This window comes from Apodemus sylvaticus, chromosome 2 (assembly GCF_947179515.1).
Source record: "Apodemus sylvaticus chromosome 2, mApoSyl1.1, whole genome shotgun sequence".
Taxonomy (NCBI): domain Eukaryota; kingdom Metazoa; phylum Chordata; class Mammalia; order Rodentia; family Muridae; genus Apodemus; species Apodemus sylvaticus.
Window position 1 is genome coordinate 123,488,650 of NC_067473.1, and position 18,490 is coordinate 123,507,139.

Sequence of the window (18,490 nt, forward strand, 5' to 3'; positions counted from 1 at the left end):
ACAGACAAAAATCATAAATACACAGAATAAAAATCAAGACCAATAAGACAAAACCAAAGGACATGAAACAATACCTATGTATTCTTTTTGTGTTATTCAACTACTCCTAAGCATGGGGCGAGCCCTGGAGTGTGGTTGATATACACAGTGTGACTTCATTGGAGGAAACAAATTTTCCCTTTGCCAGTGGGTGTGTCAGTCACAGTTAGCTGCTTGTAAGGGTTGGGTCCAGTGTCCACTTCCCAGCCTCACTGCTGGGACCCCATCTGGTTTGAATCTGTGTAGGCCCTGTGCACATTGCCACAGTCTCTGTGAGTTCATAGATGCATCAGTTCTGTTGTCTCTGGAAGACACTGTTTCTGCGAAGTCATTCATCACCTCCAAGTCTTATGATCTTTCTGTCTCCTCTTCCACACAGATATTTAAGCCCTGAGGGGAAGGCTTTGATGAAGACATCGCATTTAGGACTGAATGTTTCAGAGTTTCTCATTTTCTACACACTGCCCAATGGTTGTTCTGTTATTCCTTATATATGACAAGAAGTTCCTCTGATGTGGATTGAGAAAGGCACTGATCTATGGGCATAGTGGTGTGTCATTAGGGGTCATCTTATTGCTATGTTCCTTTAGCAGAATAATAGTAATAAGGGTTTCCCCCAGGCCCATTCTCAAAAAAACAAAAACAATCTTATGGAAAACACAAACATATTCTCTCTCTCTCTCTCTCTCTCTCTCACACACACACACACACACACACACACACACACAGAGAGAGAGAGAGAGAACTCAGGATAGCTTAAACAATTATGAATAATAAAAGAAGTCCTGGAGGTATTGCTAACCTAGATTTCAAATTTTATTACAGAGCTTTAGTAATAAGAACAGTATGGCACTGGCATAAAAAGACATTTGATTCAGACATAGTTCTATATACCAATGGATACTTAATTTTTTTACCAAGAACCCAAAAATACACACTGGAGAAAAAAACAGCATCTTCAGCAAGAGTGCTGATCAAACTGGATAGATGCATGTAGAAGAATGAAAATATATCCATATCTATCTTCCCTGCACAAAACCCAACTCCCAAAGAAACAAAGGCTTCAACGTAATACCAACAGCAAGTCGGAGATAGGCTTGAACTTCTTGGCCAGGAGAGGACTTTGTAAACAGGACACCAATAGCACAGACACTAAGTCCAATAATTAACAAATGAGACCTCACAAAACTGAACATCTGAATGATGCAAAGGACAGCATCATTTGTGTAAAGCAGCAAGCTAAAAATAGGAAAAGAACTTTTCCAATTATGCATCTGATAGTGGGTAATACCTGTGGCATGAAGTAGAAGCGGGGCTGTTGTTAGAAGGAAAGGGACCAAGAGAAGGTAGGCAAGGAGAATGGGGATCACGAAAAACAAGGTAGCTATGGAAATGCCATAATGAAACCAATTATTTTGCATGAATATTAATTAATAAATCAATATCCAAGATCTCTCAAATTACCAATAAAACTAATGATCCCGTAGAGTGAGGCACTAATATGAGAGTGCCACATAAACTGAAGATCATAGTGCATAAAAGGAGTACAAACACAAAATTTATTTCCTACTGTTAATTACAAAAGAGAAAACCAGGAACCCATGATAGCAGCATGTGTGAGCACCAATGGTGCTAGAGACTCATGGATTCCCTGAGTGCAGTTGCATGCACCTGACGCATTCGTTACCTGGGCACATGCTTCATGAATGGAATGGCCAGAGTTGCTTATTGTCTCTTATAAATCAATTTTATTTGTGGAAGCGGGTTGCTAAGGTATTAATTAATAATATAAGGTGAAAGGGTCTGCTGTATTACCTATGACCTTAGAAAGCCCTGGCTCTATCACAAGGACTTAGTTGTAGATAAGACATCACAAGTTTGGACAGCACTTGGAAACAACACAAAATGTTTACAGTTAGATTTTCTCCAGGTCTTAAACACCAAATATGCAGCTTTTGCCTTCACTGACAAAAACAAATACAACTGAGTTCCTCACCTCCACCTGTGTTCATACACAGGAACAGGCAGTAAAGCAAACGTGAGAGAGTCTAATGGAAGGCTGCTCTAGGAACTTTACTGTTGCTGTGATAAGACATTATGACCAAGGCAAGAAAGAAGGGTGTATTTGGCTTAGGGTTCCAGAAGAGTGAGTCCACAGTGGATGAGCTGGGGTAGCAGACAGCAGGTGGCAGGAGCAACAGCTGAGAGCTCACATCTCAAACTATATCAAACAAAAAGCACAGAGATCTGGGGCTGACTGGAGGCTTTGAAACCTCAAAGCCACACCAAGTAATGCACTTCCTCCAGCAAGGCCATACCTCCTAACCCTCCCAAAACAATGCCAATACACTTAGACCAAGCAATCAAATGCCCCCAAATATGAGCATCACATTCAAACCACCACAAATGTTGTAGGGTATTTCTGGTGTCATTACCTCACTTAAATAATTCAGGTATTTCTTTATAATTATAAAGTCAAGGGGATGCGGCTGTTTTAGCCAGGATTTCTATTGCTGTGATGAAACACCACAAGCAAAAAGCAAGTTGGAAAGGAAAAGGGTTTATTTGGCTTACACTTACAGAGCTCTACTCCATCAATAGAGGAAGTCTGGACAGTAACTCAAGCAGGGTTGGACCCTGGAGGAAGGAACTGATGCAGAGGCCATGAAAAACCAGGTATTGTTTACTGGTTTGCTTCCCCTGGCTTGCTCAGTCTGCTTTCTTATAGAACCCAGGACCATCAGCCAAGGGATGGGATCACCCACAAGGGGCTGGACCCTCCCCCATTTATCATTAGTTAGAAAATGCCCTACAGTTGGATCCCATGGAGGCTTCTTCCTCTCTGATGACTCTATTTTGTGTCAAGTTGACACACAAGCCATCCAATACAGTGGCTCAATCTGTACAATGCTTCCTTAACATACATAAAGTCTTGATCCACAGCATGGTATAAACCAGGTATAATGGTGCACACAATCTCAGCACTTAGGAGGTAGAAGCGAAAGGATCAGAAGTTTGAGTTTATCCGTACCTATAGAAAATGTTTGAGGTCAGCCTGAGCTGCATGAGACCCTTCTTCAAATTTTAAAATAGAGGAAAACTGCTTGGGGAGAACAAAGTATAGACCTACCTTTCTTTACATGGCACCCAATTCATTGGCATCATTTCCACTTGGTAGCCATTTGCTTCCTGTCTTAGGGTTTTACTGTTGTCAATAGACACCATGACCAAGGTGACACTTATAAGGATAACATTTAATTAGGGCTGGCTTACAGTTTCAGAGATTCAGTCCATTATGATCAAGGCAGGAGCATGGCAGCATCCAGACAGGCATGGCTCAGGAAGAGCTGAGAGCTCTACATCTTCATCTGAAGGCCACTAGAAGACTGTCTTCCAGGCAGCTGAGAGACAGGTCTCAAGGCCCACCCCCAAAGGGTCACACGACTCCAACAAAGCCACATGTACTCCAACAAGACTATATCTCCTAATAGTGCCACTCCCTGGGCTAAACGTATTCAAACCACCATACTTCCCCTTAGGCTTGAAGTATAGTTTCCTTAGCTTAGAAGTTGTTCTAAGTCACAACCTTACAGAACTCCAAGTACATAAGTCAAGAAGCATTTGTTATCAGAACACGTAAAGCCCATGTACAACTCAGTAATAAAAGTAGCCTAATTTAAAAATTGACAAAGGTGTTTCTCCTTTGGAGAAACAATAATAGCGAACAAGTATGTGAAAGCCTTCGGTATGATTAGCCACCAGGGGAATGTCAATCAAAACCACAAGCAATGCCACTTTCCATCAGTTGGACTAGCTCTAATCAAAGGACAGAAAGTAATAAGAGCTGATGAAAAATATAGGAAAATCAGACCCTTCCCATGGCAACCAGAGAATGTGAAATGGTGCAGCTGCCCTGGCAAGCTGCTGGGCAGTCCTGCAAAGTTACCAAAGAGTTATCATAGCACCCACTGATTCCACCCCAACCAAGTACTGGGGAGAAGTGAAAATCCACAACCACAGAAGGCCCTGTAGGCCCATGTTCACGGCAGTGTTTATACCAAATGGCAAAAGGTGCCCTACCTATCCCTATGCTGCATGCGTACAGGGGGGATTATTTAATTTCAACCACAAAAATGATGCATTTATTAATCTGTGAAGTCACACAGGGGAAACTGAACATGCTGAGGGAAAGTAGCCAATTATGAAAGTTATGAGCTGTTCATGAACAACCTATGGAGACAGAAGTGAAGCAGTGGTCACGGGGCTTTAAGGGAAGAGAAAAGTGGGTAGCAGCAGCCAACAGGTGTGTAGCATCTCTGTAAGATGAGGAGAATGTTCCCAAATTAGACTTGGGGTTTCACAACCTTGTAAATATGTTTAAAACATAGGACTTATACTGCATGGGTAGATTTTAAGCTATGTGAATTAAAACTTAATAAAAGCATCTTAAATACACACACATATGTGCATTTTTACATACAACAAAACCATTTGCTTATAATGTTTGCTCTGGTTGTTGCTTTTTTTCAGCATGAAATTTCTTCCTATCTGCCATAAAATAGAAATAAGTTGCAATTTTTCAAATCACTACTGTTGATCTCTGGCTTATAGGCATACACACAGACATACAGAGACCACCACTGATACTCATGTAGACACAGGTAGACAGACAGACAGACAGACAGACAGACACACACACACACACACACAGAGAGAGAGAGAGAGAGAGAGAGAGAGAGAGAGAGAGAGAGAACAATTTGCCTTCCCCCAGCATCAGTCAGCACCAAGACACTGAGTTCCTTCCTCCCACACAGGGAACATAAGTGTAAGGTTCTGACTAATCATCCAGTACCACATTGTCTCTGGGCAATGATCACACTTACAGGAGCAGGCTAGAAGCTGCTCTCTGAGGAAGCTGGTTTCAGGCGCATCTGTTTCCTTAGATGAATTGGGAATTGTAAAACGAAGAGAGCATCCATGTGTTCAAAGGGACATACAATGCTTTGTGCACTGTAGAGGAGAAAGAGGGGGAAAGAAATGGGGAAGGTGGAGGCAGCAGGCAGGGAGGAGCAGAGGCCTGGAGGAGCAAAAGGCATATGCATGTTACGTACCCCAGCTCGTCCAGCATCCTGCTACACCCTGAAAGCATCATAACTTTCTGATTCCCCCGCCAAAAATACTCATTCTCTGGGCTTCTGTCCAATTGGTTTGGGCAGAGCTGACCTCTGCTCTAACAGAGCAGGCTTTGAGCCAAATTCTTTGCCTTCCTCAGTGGGTGCGCCTTGTCTCAGTATTTGAATTGTTTGCTAGAAGAAGGGTCTACCCACAAAGAAGAGATGGCTCGGCCACCTGACAAACTGTAGATTTAGACTTACCAGCCTTCACAGCTGTGTCAGGTGTTTCCTTAAAATACATCTCTTGCCAAAAATGGCTGTGGATCTCCTCTTGGCAGTTTTCTGGGAGCCCTAATTCACAATGGGGTGGTGATCCCATGGTAACTACTGGCCTTTAGAGCTTCAAGTGGGAGAAGTACATGTGTTTGCATTCCTTCACTCAACCCTTCCTACTGCAAGCCAGATTCTATGTGAATCCTGTCTTCATCAGCTTAATCCACGTCTAATACACCCTTTCCAATAAGTGACTTGCCCAAAGCCAAACATGTTGGTCAGTGGGAAGTGAACCTATCCTTCTCCCAAACTACAAATGTCCCACCTTCTGGAACACAATGGCTGGGGATGGTCTACCTTTCTCAATGTGAAGGCAGTAAATTTAAAGTTAGTCACCTAAAGACTTAGTTAGGGTTTCTATTCCTGCAGAAAACATCATGACCAAGAAACAAGTTGGGGAGGAATGGATTTATTCAGCTTATACTTCCACATTGCTGTTCACCACCATAGGAAGTCAGGACTGGAACTGAAGCAGGTCAGGAAGCAGGAGCTGATCCAGAGGCCATGGAGGGATGTTACTTACTGGCTTGCTCAGCTTGCCTTCTTATAGAACCCAGGACTACCGGCCCAGAGATGGCACCACCCACAATGGGCTGGGTCCTCCCACTCTTGATCACTAATTGAGAAAATGCCCTATAGCTGGATTTCATGGAGGCATTTCTTCAAAGAAAGTTCCTTTCTTTGTGATAACTCCAGCTTGTATCAAGTTGACACACAAAACCAGCCAGTATAGACTCAAAAGTCACCACCTCCCCTTTCACAGTACTGCCTCTGATTAGGATCTGTCCATAGTTTAGATACCTACTGGGAGGTGGTGCCTGCTACTGCATCATGGGTTCACATTCATTTCATCACCTGCAGAACAAAGTCTCAGCTCAGTGCTCCAAAGCTGGCCTAGCTGATGGTTCACAAGCCTCTAAACTATTTCTCAACTGGTCTTCAACCAGGCCTCTGCTGGCCAGTCTAGACCTAAGCCATCAGCCACCACTCCCCTTAGAGAGGTAAACAGAACCCTCAGGGGATCGCCTGAGCAGAAAAGCAACCACCAATGTCCTTCCTTTTTAGGGCAGTAGGACCTGTTCTAATGTCTATCATTCAAATTTTTCCTTTATCACCTGTTATATTGGGACTTCATGGTAGAGCATGATGTTCTGCTGTGATAACTCTAATCTGAAAACCTTTGGAAAGTTCTCTTCTCTAATTAAAGATTCATGTTCCAGGAGGAATTCAGTCTATCAAAATCCCTTCAGCATCAAGGACTGAATCCTAGCCAAGGAAGAGAGACTAAAGGGTAGCACCTTGTCCAGACTTGGTACCATGCTTGTCACCTGCTCATCTAAGGGTTGAGACTGGGGGGTTTTGTATAAATTTTAATAGATACTTGACTGTATATACTTTGGGGTTACAGCATAACACACACACACACACACACACACACACACGTACAATATATAAGGATATCATATATCCTCAGTACTTACTGATTGTATCCAGAACACTCAAAAATTACGATTTGCTGTGGCCAAGCATGTAGTCCCACTAAGCTATTGAGCATTTGTATGCATAGCAAGAAACCCACAGATTTTCTTCCATTGCCTTCCTTTAACTTGTTCCTCCACTGAGACGCTCTAACCCCCAATGTCTTTCTACAGTCAAGACAGTATATAAGCTTCAATCATCCATCCTTTCTTTTCCTGTAGTTTGAGACTCTCATGCATATACATGTCCTCCATTTGCATGCCTTTTCTTGTGTTCATCTATTTTCAGTTTATTCTAGACTCAACTTGTCAGACCTTAAAAGAACAGTGAGAGTCTGTTGCCTCCCCCAGATCAACAGATCACCTTGAAGATCACAAATTGATCATAGGTTTAACTTGCTTCTTGTTTTATGAAAATATTCCACCTGAACAAAAGTTTTATAGAGTGACTAAACATGAAAATCACTTTTACTCGTTTTAAGTAGAAAGTTAATACATTTAAATGTTATTCAGTTTTACTTGACAGCATCTTAAATATTACCACACTGGAGTTCTTTCCTTTAAGAGACCTGTTAGGGGTTGGGAAGACAATTCAGTGGTTAAGTGCTTGCTGCGTAAGCATACAGACTTTATTTTTGATCAGCTATGTAAAAGGTAGGCTCAGCAGCGCACATTTATAACCCTGGTGCTGGGAGTAAGGGTAGGGTTGGAATGGATGTAGATAAACCCTGAAAATTCACCGGTCGGCCATGTTGACCAGTGTTAAGCTTCAGGATCAGCGAGAAACTGTGTCTCAAAACAATAAGGTGAGACATGATGAAGAAATCAAATGTCAAGCTCTGAACTTCACATGCACACATTTACATACAACCCCTGCACACGCCCACACACATACCACAGACACACATAAATAAGTGAATAAATAAATACATTAACAAATAACCAGTTAGCACAAGCATGGACTTTCCTTTCGAGTTTGCCAGAGACCCAAAATTTATTATTGGGCTTATTATGTACTTTAATCTTTTGCAGAATTTTATAACAGCTAAAACCACCTTCCTTTCCACCTAAAACATTCTCAATACCGCATGAAATATTTTACAAACTACTAAGGTAAATGCTCCACGTGTTGAGAACACAGATGAGCAGGAAACTCTAAAATTTAATACCCGTGTTTGTTTTCTTTTCTGTTGTTACCAGATGTATAGATTAAGACAAATTACCCTTTCTGAATCTCTAGTTTTTTCATCTATAAAGTGAGCATAGTGATATTACTGTTGCTCAGATTCTTACTTCTGAATATGAAAAGAGCCCTTGAACTCATTGGTTGAAGGCTGGGCCCTGAAGCAATGGCCAGAGCTGTGGCTGAGGAAATGGATTGTGTTGTATGAGTGCCAATCTTCAGAGGAGTGGTTATCAACCTTCCTAATGCTGGGGCCCTTTAATACAGTTCCTCATGTTGTTGGGACCCCCAACCACAACATTACTTTTTGTTGCTACCTCATAACTGTAATTTTGCTACTGTTATGAATTGTCATGTAAATACTTTTGCAGATAGAGGTTTCCCTAAGGGGTTATGACCTGAGGCTGAGAAGTTCTGCTTTAAACTAATGGACTGATGTGCTGATGGATCCATAACTTGATGGCATTTTTGAAAGGTGAGAGAAGGTAGGAGATGGGAACCCATTAGAAGAAGTAGGGAGGTGAGGGTGTGCCTTTCACAGTTACTCTTGTGAATGGTTGGCTTCTGCCCCTCCCTCCCATTCTCCTCTCTGGTTGCCATGAGCTGAGAAGCTATCCTCCTCTATATATCTGCCTTGCTACAAGGCCAAAAGTAAGGAAGCCAAATGATTGTGGCCTCTCAAACCATGAGTCCAGTTAGACCTCCATCCCAAGTTGAGTTCTGTCACATTGACAATAAAGATATCCTGGCAACTAAAAGAGGAAAAGGTGTGTTCTGGGCCCAGCTTATCACCTGCTTTGTAGCTGGCACGTCAATGCTGTCACTCTTTAATGTGGAAACAGGTACTGATGCTGGTTCTGTGGATTCGCCTGAGGGATGACAGTCCTGTAGAGGAGGGAAGAGTATAACATCCAAATAGCGACCTAGTGTGGCTTCCATCTCCTGGAGGCAGTGCTGGTTCTGAGAACTGCAACTGTATCAGAAGCTCACGCCCTCTGCTTGGCTTGCTCCTCTGTACAGCATCTCTCATCTGAGCCTCACCATCTCACAAGGAAGTCCTATGGTTCCTTGTCTATGAAAGAGCAGATGGAACCACTGTGAAATGGTGCACATTGTGTGGTAAGGAACTGTGACAAAGCTGAAAGTATGACCCAGGGTCTGCTGTCACAGAAGATTGAGCCTCTGCAAGCAATCAGGGTAGGAAGCAGATGTCACACTTTAGGGAGCACTACATTTATTTGAAAGTGTTCTTAAAACTTGGTTGACGAGACCAAGAGTTTGCATTCTTTCTACTTGAGAATGCTCTAGTCACCTATCCTCATTCTGGTCCAGTGTGGAGAGTTTTTGACTAAACAACAAGAAGCCAGAAGCATGGTCCTTTGTATGATGTGCTCTAGACTCACGGGCTGGCTACTAACTCACGATCTTTATACTGTGATACTTTGGTGCAACTCAAACAAAGAGGAAGAAGTTAACGAGCTCAAATTATCCCCTGGGCATTCAGTTTGTGTTTTTTGCTTTATGGATCCAGGACATTTTTAACACATTTATGTAACTATGTTTATTGAGCACGCTATGGTCAGACTCTATTCTGGGATCTGGGCATACAAAATGAGTTCAAGACATACAAGAAGGACTCTCATCATGGGTGCTGAGAGAGATTCATCGTTGCAGTGAGAGAATGGACAGGTGAAAAGGCTCTGTGCTATACTAAACTCTCAAAAGGAGGCAATAGAGGAGAAGGTTTGATGGTAGTGGGGTATCAACCACCCTGTAGGGGCAAGACCTCGCTCTTAGAGGAGAAGCATATACCACAAAAGCAGAGTAGGGGACAGAGTGCTGCAGAGATGGACCAGCTGGTAAAATACTTCCTATATGTCTTAGGGTTTTACTACTGTAAACAGACAACATGACCAATGCAACTCTTCTAAGGACAACATTTCATTGGGGCTGGCTTACAGGTTCAGAGGTTCAGTCCATTATCATCAAGGTGGGAACATGGCAGCATCTAGGCAGGCACGGTGCAGAAGAAACTGAGAGCTCTACATCTTCCTCTGGAGGCTGCTAGCAGAATCCTGGCCTCTGGGCAACTTGGATGAGGGTCTTAAAGCCGACACCCACAGTGCCATGGCTACTCCAAAAAGACTGCACCTACCCCATCAGGGCCACATCTTCTAATAGTGCCATTCCCTGGGCCAAGCATATACAAATCATCATACCATACACGCATGAAGATCCATATTCAGATCCCAGCACCCTCATAGAAGTCAGGTAATCTAACACCATAGCAGAGAGTAAGGTGAAAGAAAGATGGGCAGATACCCAGAGCTCCCTGGCCAGCTAGTCCAGCTGAATCAGTGGTAAGTTTTATGTTCAGTGAGAGATCCTGTCTTAAAATGACTGGGAGAATGATTGAGGGTGACCCCTGAAATTGACCTTTAGTTTCCACATGCTTGCATGCATACACATGTATACACATTTGAACACATACAAAGACATGCAAAAGGGATAGGGAGTTCAGCTGAGTGCTGCATCTAACACCCCTCAGGCCATGCAGGGCAGAAGGACAGCACTGGATTCCATGACATCATTCTACTTCCCGTGGACTAGTTACTTCATCCCAAGTGTGGAAGGCCAAACCGCCAGTATTCTTCAGTCTGCCTCTGTGGGTGGAAAGCTAGCTTTAATTGTCTAATTGCTACTCTGGCAACGGCTGCCACGGATTCATTTTAGAACGGCACAGGTGTGCTCCGTGCCTGATGTTCTATTTTCAAGGACGAAAGGAAGGAATTAGAGAGCCCGATGTCTTCTGCTTCAAGAGTTAAGATGAAGTTATTTTCTCCCCCCAATCAACTCATGTTATCGCATTTCAATTTTCCAGAGCTTCTTATCATAAATTAAACTGGGTTGCCAAATCCCACAGCAACCAAAATGAAAAGGTAGTTGAGAAAAGGAAAAGGAAAAGGGCTGGGGTTTATTAAAGAAAACTGTTTCCATGTCCTTGAAATAGCCATCACATTTAAAAAAAAAAGCTGGATGACAATAATAAAGAAAAATGATGAGGATAAAAATAAATGCTTTTTGGGTTGGTTTTTCAAGAAAGGGATTCTCTGTGTAGCCTTGGCTGTCCTGGAACTTGTTCTGTAGCGTGGGCTGGCTTCAAACTCATTGAAAAATGTTTTTTGACAATGACAAGAAAAACAAAACTGAAGCTGGGTGTGGTCCTAGCATTTGGAAGACTGAGGCAAGAGGATTGTCACAAGTTCAATACCACCCTAAACTACAGAGTGAGACTCCTTTTGCCAAAATATAAGTGATAATGAAGGAGGAGGAGGAGGAGAATGAGGAGGAGGTGGTGGTGGCCATGACTGTACTTACAAATATCCACTTTAGTCTAAGGTTGGCAAGCAGCCTTGGACCTGTTTTATGTTTTAAAAAACAGATCTAAAACAAAACAAAACAACAACAACAACAAAAAAAAAACCCTGTGCATTTTCTAAAATAGTTACTGATTTGAGCAGCTAATTAATTCAATTTCAATAAGAGACTTTTTTTCTTTTTAAATACTTAAGAAGAAGATGGCTATGCTGACTTTAAATGCATTTGAATTATGTTCATGTCAACACTAAAGAGTTGAGCCGTAGCCAGTGGTAGGTGCTTCTGTAAACTTGGCATGTCGTACAGTGAAAAGGCAAGGCAGGGAGTGCTCACTCACAGAGTGCTAATGAGGCAACTCCATTGCACTTCCTACAGCGTGGTCTATTTCAGACCTCAGCGCACATGCCAAACCTGCTCCTTGGAAACAGCACGAAAGGGGCTGAGCATCTAGAAGCCAGCCGTCATGGCTCCAAGGTGTGCCTCTGGACTTGCATTCCGTTTCCTGGGTGGGAAGGGCAGCACTCCAAGAATTCTGGGTTTAAATACCAGTTGTAGTGGTCAAGCCGAACACTCTCCAAATGGAGACTAGAGGTGAAGATGGGAACCAGCGTGGCTGCCTTCCCCCTGATGCTGAGAAGATGAATAAGAGCCCCCGCCCCCAGGGAAACTGAAGGTCATGATCTAGCAGAGCAGAGTCCTTAGATGTTAGAATCCTCTCCCCCCACCCCACCAGGATGCATGTGACCTACTTGTGCAAAATAAATAAAGGACAATACCATCTCACATCTCCTCTTATCTATTTCTATAAGGATTTTTTTCCTTTGTGAGTTGTTAATTTTCAAAAACTTTGCTCTTTTTTGAAAAAGTGTGTGTAAAAGATTCTTTAGCCAACTCATATCACATATTATGACATGATGTGCTCATTCAAGAAATAGAAAAATAAGACTTAACCCACGGAAAAGAAACAGTGTTCTCCTTGGCACTCTGGCAGTATTGTCTACAAGAAGGATTCACAATTAGTTAAATGGAAGTAGATTTTATTTTCTTTATTTTTGGATGAAGGAACTAAAACTGAAAACAGCATGCTCAAGTTTGAACAAATAATAAGCAGGAGAGGAAAAGTGAGGCTCTGATTCTGTGTCTGATCCCCAAGTTCACCCACTTCCCCAGGGCCATGGAGCTACCTGGCTCACAAGAGTTTTAGAATCTACTGTTTCTAAATACCACCTTGTTTGTATTGTAAAAACATAGTGCTTTTTATAAACAATGTATTCTTTTCTGTTTTGTTTCAAAAGGAGTGTCTTACTATGTTGCTCTGGCTGTCCCAGAACTCATTCTGTAGACCAAGTCCACCTTGAACTCACAGAGAGAGATGTGCCTGCTTCTGCCTTCCAGGTGCTTGGATTAGAGGTGTGTGCCATCACACCTGGCTACAAAAGTATTCTTATCAAAGACACTCAAAAAATGTTTTGGATCTGCATTCATTCTTCAAATTCTAGGTCGTCCTGCATAAGCTCGCCTTACAGAGCAGACACCAGGAGCTTTAAGATGCAGCCTTTCTACCACTTCCATGACGCTCTAAAGCTGCCCAGAAACACGAGTTTTAATTGCTTCTCTCATTATTCTGCTACAGGTGGAGCTCAAGAAAAATGCTACACTTAACAGGTCCTAGAAAATGGTTAAGTAATGGAAAACCAAGAATCTGGTACTTTGGCATACATGTCATGAGCCAGAGTCAATTCCTCCAACTCTGCTGGATTTCCATGTATGGAAAGAAACTGTCTTTCTTGGGTATCTCACTCCCGCTCCATTTGAGACCTACTGCACCTCCTTTATATTCAGAACATCTAGATGAAGGAGACTATTGTGAGCTGTGTGGATACTGTGGCAGCTATCATACACCAAGATTGCCTTGGCAAGGCAGTAACTGTTGCACACTACCAGATAAACACCGCAAGGAGCTGTAGGCCTATTATAGGATTTAGAGGATCCAACTGATATCACAAACCATCCCTGAAGGATAGAGTCACTAGGAATGGCCAGAGAAAGTTTAGTTCTCTCTCTCTCTCTCTCTCTCTCTCTCTCTCTCTCTCTCTCTCTCTCTCTCACACACACACACACACACACACACACAATTTATAAATAAAAGTCCCCTGAAACTGGTGACCTGATTTGCCTTTTTTCCTTTGAGGCTACAGTTGCTAACATCATCTGTGTATTGGAACCAACTATATATAGACTTTAACAGACATATGCTGTATCTTGGATTCTATACCTATTTAAAGGGACAAGGGTGGGACTCCCAGCATGAATCCTTTTCAGAAGTTCCCTCAGGCAAATTCATGACAGAAGTGCAATGACTGCTGTATTTGTTTCTTTTCTTACTGCCTGTGACAAAATACCCAATAAAAGAATGGAAGGAAGGAAGGAAGGACAGTTTTAGAATGGATACAGTCCATTACAGGTGAGAGCATAATGCAGCTGGTCACTTTACTTTCATATCCACAAAACAGAATGTAGAAATCTCAAAAGGCCAGTGCCAGTGGGACTTCCTCTAGCAAGGTTCCATATCCTAAAGATTCTGTCATCCTCTAAGAATGCCAACACCTGAGGACAGGTGGAAAGCGCATGAGCCTGCAGGGGACATGCACATTCAAACCCGAACAGCTGTCCCCGAGCATGAAGCTCACCATACTGGCATTAGGAGGGTCACAGTCTTCCCATTTCTGCAGCCCCAGGACAACTTATGTATAATCCAATGTTTAGTCCTGTAGTAGCCAGAGAAAGTGACAATATTACAGTTTACCTCAAACATTTACACAAAGTGTAAGAAATGAAACTTTGAAGCTACTTAATATTGGGGTTCTCATGGGATATTGATGTCAGGTGGTCATGGCCACATGTCCTTGGTAGCACTAATAGCCCCCAAAGAGAACACAAAATTGTCACAGTTTGGGACATGTGGCAATGGTGACATCCAAGATTAGGTTTTAATGCACTGTGACTTAATATTACTGAATGTATCAGGTTAAGGAGACTTATGGATTTGTAGATAATATCGCTGAATTTTTACAAATGACCTATATAGATTGCTACAAAAATCCATGGAGTAAACTGTAATTATGCAAGCTACAGAATCAAGGAAAGGACTGGGTTGTTGCATGCCCTACTTCTGAGACAGGTTCTGGACAACAATACTATAAAGAAAAAACAGTATCAAGAAATAGTAATGATAATTTGACTTTAAAAATAAAAATTAATCAAGGTAACTGTTTAAAATATGGATTTTACATAGCTTGTTTTAGTGTAAAGGCCAGCAGTTTCCACTTGTCAGTTCAGGTCTGAACACATTTCAGTTTCCATAACATTAACTGTAAACCATTAGCATAAAGGACAAACCTCACTACTTTAGATCTCAAATCAGTACTCTTATAACCAATGCACATGATAATCAATGCTAACATGTTCATTTTCAAAGTCTGCCAGTGAATGGTCCCTGCATATCTATTGCTCAGTTCACTCCAGGATAGCAAAACTGTGTAGGCTGTGCTGCTGCCTCCTTGGCCATGATACAATATTCGACCTTTCCCAAGATTAAGTGACGTGGCCACCAAAACTGGAAATGTAGTAGTCCCCAAACAGAAAGGCAGTTAACTGTGGGAGTGAAATTCAAATAGAATGTAAACAAAATTATACAAGAAAGAGCTGACCACAGAGTCAAGAAAACCCAGTTACACTGTCAGAGGAATTTAATACAGGCTACCTTGTCCAGATAGAAGACAAAATTGGTTTTGACAGAAAGGATGAATTTGTCCCAGCAGAAGTGACTTTTCATAAAGCTCCACATCAAACAATCCTCAGAGGTATTTCAAGGCACTGAAACCACAAGTGCAATGTATTAGAAGCTGATTCCCTAACTCAAGTGGAGTATAACAAATGGCCAAATTATGGAAAACATGCTTACTCTGCACTGCAGTCATATGACAGGAGGAGGAAGATTAGCTCAAACCAATCTTCATAAAATTCTGTAAGAAAATACTATTTTAATTTTCTATGTTTATTTCAATTTGAAGTGCACTAAACAAATATTAACTTTTCCATTTCTCTTATTTCTCTATAAAAGTATAACCAACAATAAGATAAGTTTTTAATGGCTTGTATAATATTTTAAAGGTCACATTACAGTTGAAATTTTTCTCACTGCTTATTAAGAGTGCTTTGCAAACTTCTGACTTTTGTAGTTATGTTCATGGTCTCACCCTGCTGTGCAAAGCAAGTTCTACTTGATTTAAATAATTATACTATATGTGCATAATTTATTGATAAGTTACTATGCACTGATTGGCAGTCTGTGTTCAAATATTTTCTCTTGAGAGGGCACAATTACAAAGGTATTGGTTTAGTGGTTAAGGGCATGCATTACTCTTGTAGAGCTCCTGGGTTCAGTTCACAGCACCCGCACAGTGGTTCACAACCACCTATAACTCCAGTTTGAGGGATCTGATACTCTCTTCTGATCTCTGTGGGTACCAGGCATTCATGTGGAGCACACACACACATGTATGCAGAACACTCACAAACATAAAATAAGTAAATCTTTGGCTGAACATACCAGAGAGCCAGGATCGAACCAAACATGAGTGGGAAAAAAATTAATGAATTGATTCCTCAAGATACTCTGTAATACTCATAGATCAGTACCAAGCCCAGATGTCAGCAGAGAGGTGTCATCCTATCTACATCCTTAGAGTTGTTTGCTAGGTGTTCTCATGGGATTCCCAACAGTGGGAGTGGAGGGTGTCTCTGACTCTTTTGCCTGCTCTTGGGACCCTTCCCTCCTACTGGGTTGCCTCATCTATTCTTGATATGAGGGTTTGTGCCTAGTCTTAGTGTAACGTGTTATGCCATGTTTGGCTCATATTCCTGAGAGGCCTGCTATTTTTTTGAACAGAAAAGGAGGAGGAGTGGATCTTGGAGAAGGTTGGGGGAGGATTAGGGGGTAGGAGGAGTAAGGGAAGGAGGAGGTAGAGGGGAGGGGAAGGGATAGCTGTAGTTGGAAGGAGTGGAGGGAGGAAAGTGTGGTTAGAATATAAACGTGTAAAAGAAAAACAAAAAGAAAAAAGAAAAATGTATAGCTGGACTGGGGAGATGACTCGGGGGCAAAGTACTTACCAGGGGAAACATCAGAGGCTGACTTTAGCCAGATCCCTTGCCACATAAATCCAGACACAGTAGCATGAATCTGTAATCCTAATGTTCCTGTGGCAAGACGGGAAGCAGAGGACAAACTCCAGCAGCTTCTGAGCCTGCTAGCCTGGTATATACAATATTGAACATCAAGAAACCTTGTAAGGATGCCTTCTGAGTGTGTGTGTGTGTGTGTGTGTGTGTGTGTCCCTCTGGGCAGTTGGTCTTCTATTATATAAGAAAGCAAACACATCAATCATTAGTCAAGAACATACCCTCATAGACATGCCTTCAGGCAAAGCTGAGGAAGGCAAGTCCACAGTCGAGGCTACTCTTCCAAGGGAATTCTAGTTTGTCTCAAACTTACAAAAGATAACTAGCACACATACAAACGAACCCTGAAAATTATGCTACGGTTTGAAAGAAGCTAGTGGAAACTGAGTACGTATGATTCAGTTTGTACAAAATATCCAAAACAGTCAAGTCTGTAAAGGTGGCAGGCAGACCAGGGGCTGGAAGGAAGGGCTGGAAAGCAGCAGAGGAGGTGACTATGGATGGATGAAGAATCTCATTCCACCTTTCCACAGATCAAAAAATAAATAAAAAACAAAGCCCCCCTCCCCCAGAGAGTGAGGAAGGTTGAATGATTCTGCTAAAGATCACAGAACTGTCCACAGCGGTGATTTTTAAAGTGTGTTAATTCCTTCTCAAAGGTGTTGGTAAAAACGTAGGTGGGTGTTGAGCACAGCTCCCACAATCTTCCCACTTTGAGGGCATTTATGATGATGATTCAAGCCAAAGTTTAGGGCTCCTTTTTGGCCCAGTCCTACCTCTCTCGTGTCTGCTGCTACAGAGTAAGATATGGCTTCTGCTTTGTTTTGGAGGAATGAATGTGGCAAAAGTCAGCAAGGCAGGGAAGTCACCCCAGGAAGTGTGTGTGTAACAGAGCCGCCATTTCAAGGGTTTGCTTCCATTTCAAAATTCTCCATGGAGTAGTCTCTGCTTTGAGATCCCTCTCTCAGGGAGATGGGAATACTCACAAGAGGTACTATTTTGTGTCTTGGTCTTTAATTTAGTCAAAGGAAGATGGCAGGGAAGAAACTGGCTGTGGGTGTGGGACAACGGCATCTCTGAATTGTTCTCCTTCTCTACAACTAATTAGAGTTTTCATTTTAACTAGCCTGCCTCCATCTGCTGTTCCTTCTTAGATTCACACACTAACAGAACACAAGATTGCATCAGAATCCCAACTTACTGGTTGGGTTCAAACGGCAAAGTACTCAGGGAACTTTGACAGTGAGAGGGGCTTGTCCAATTAAAAATTCAATTAGCTGAGGTGCTATGGGTAATTTACATCTTATTTATTATATCCCTCCTGCATGAGTTAACCCAGGAGTCAAGTGCTTTAGCAAGTGCTAAAAATAACATTTCTATGTACCCTGGGAATTCTGAGGACATCACAATTCACTAGGGAAAGCCAGGCAGAAAGCTACATGTAGGACCCATGTAGCTCTGGAGTGTGAATCAGAGTTCTCAGGGGTAAACATACACACCTGTATTAAGTATTCCAAATGAATTACTGAACTGCATATCTGTAGAGAGTTCAAATGTTAGAGACCAGAACCAAATTTGCCTTTAACGCTTTTTAACTCTGTTAAAAGCTACTCATTGCTCACCCTAATATCCTTGTGACTATTAAACCTTTTAAAATGTATTCTTTTTTAAAAAAATATATATGGGTGTCTGCATATGCATGCACCACATTGGTGTCTAATGCC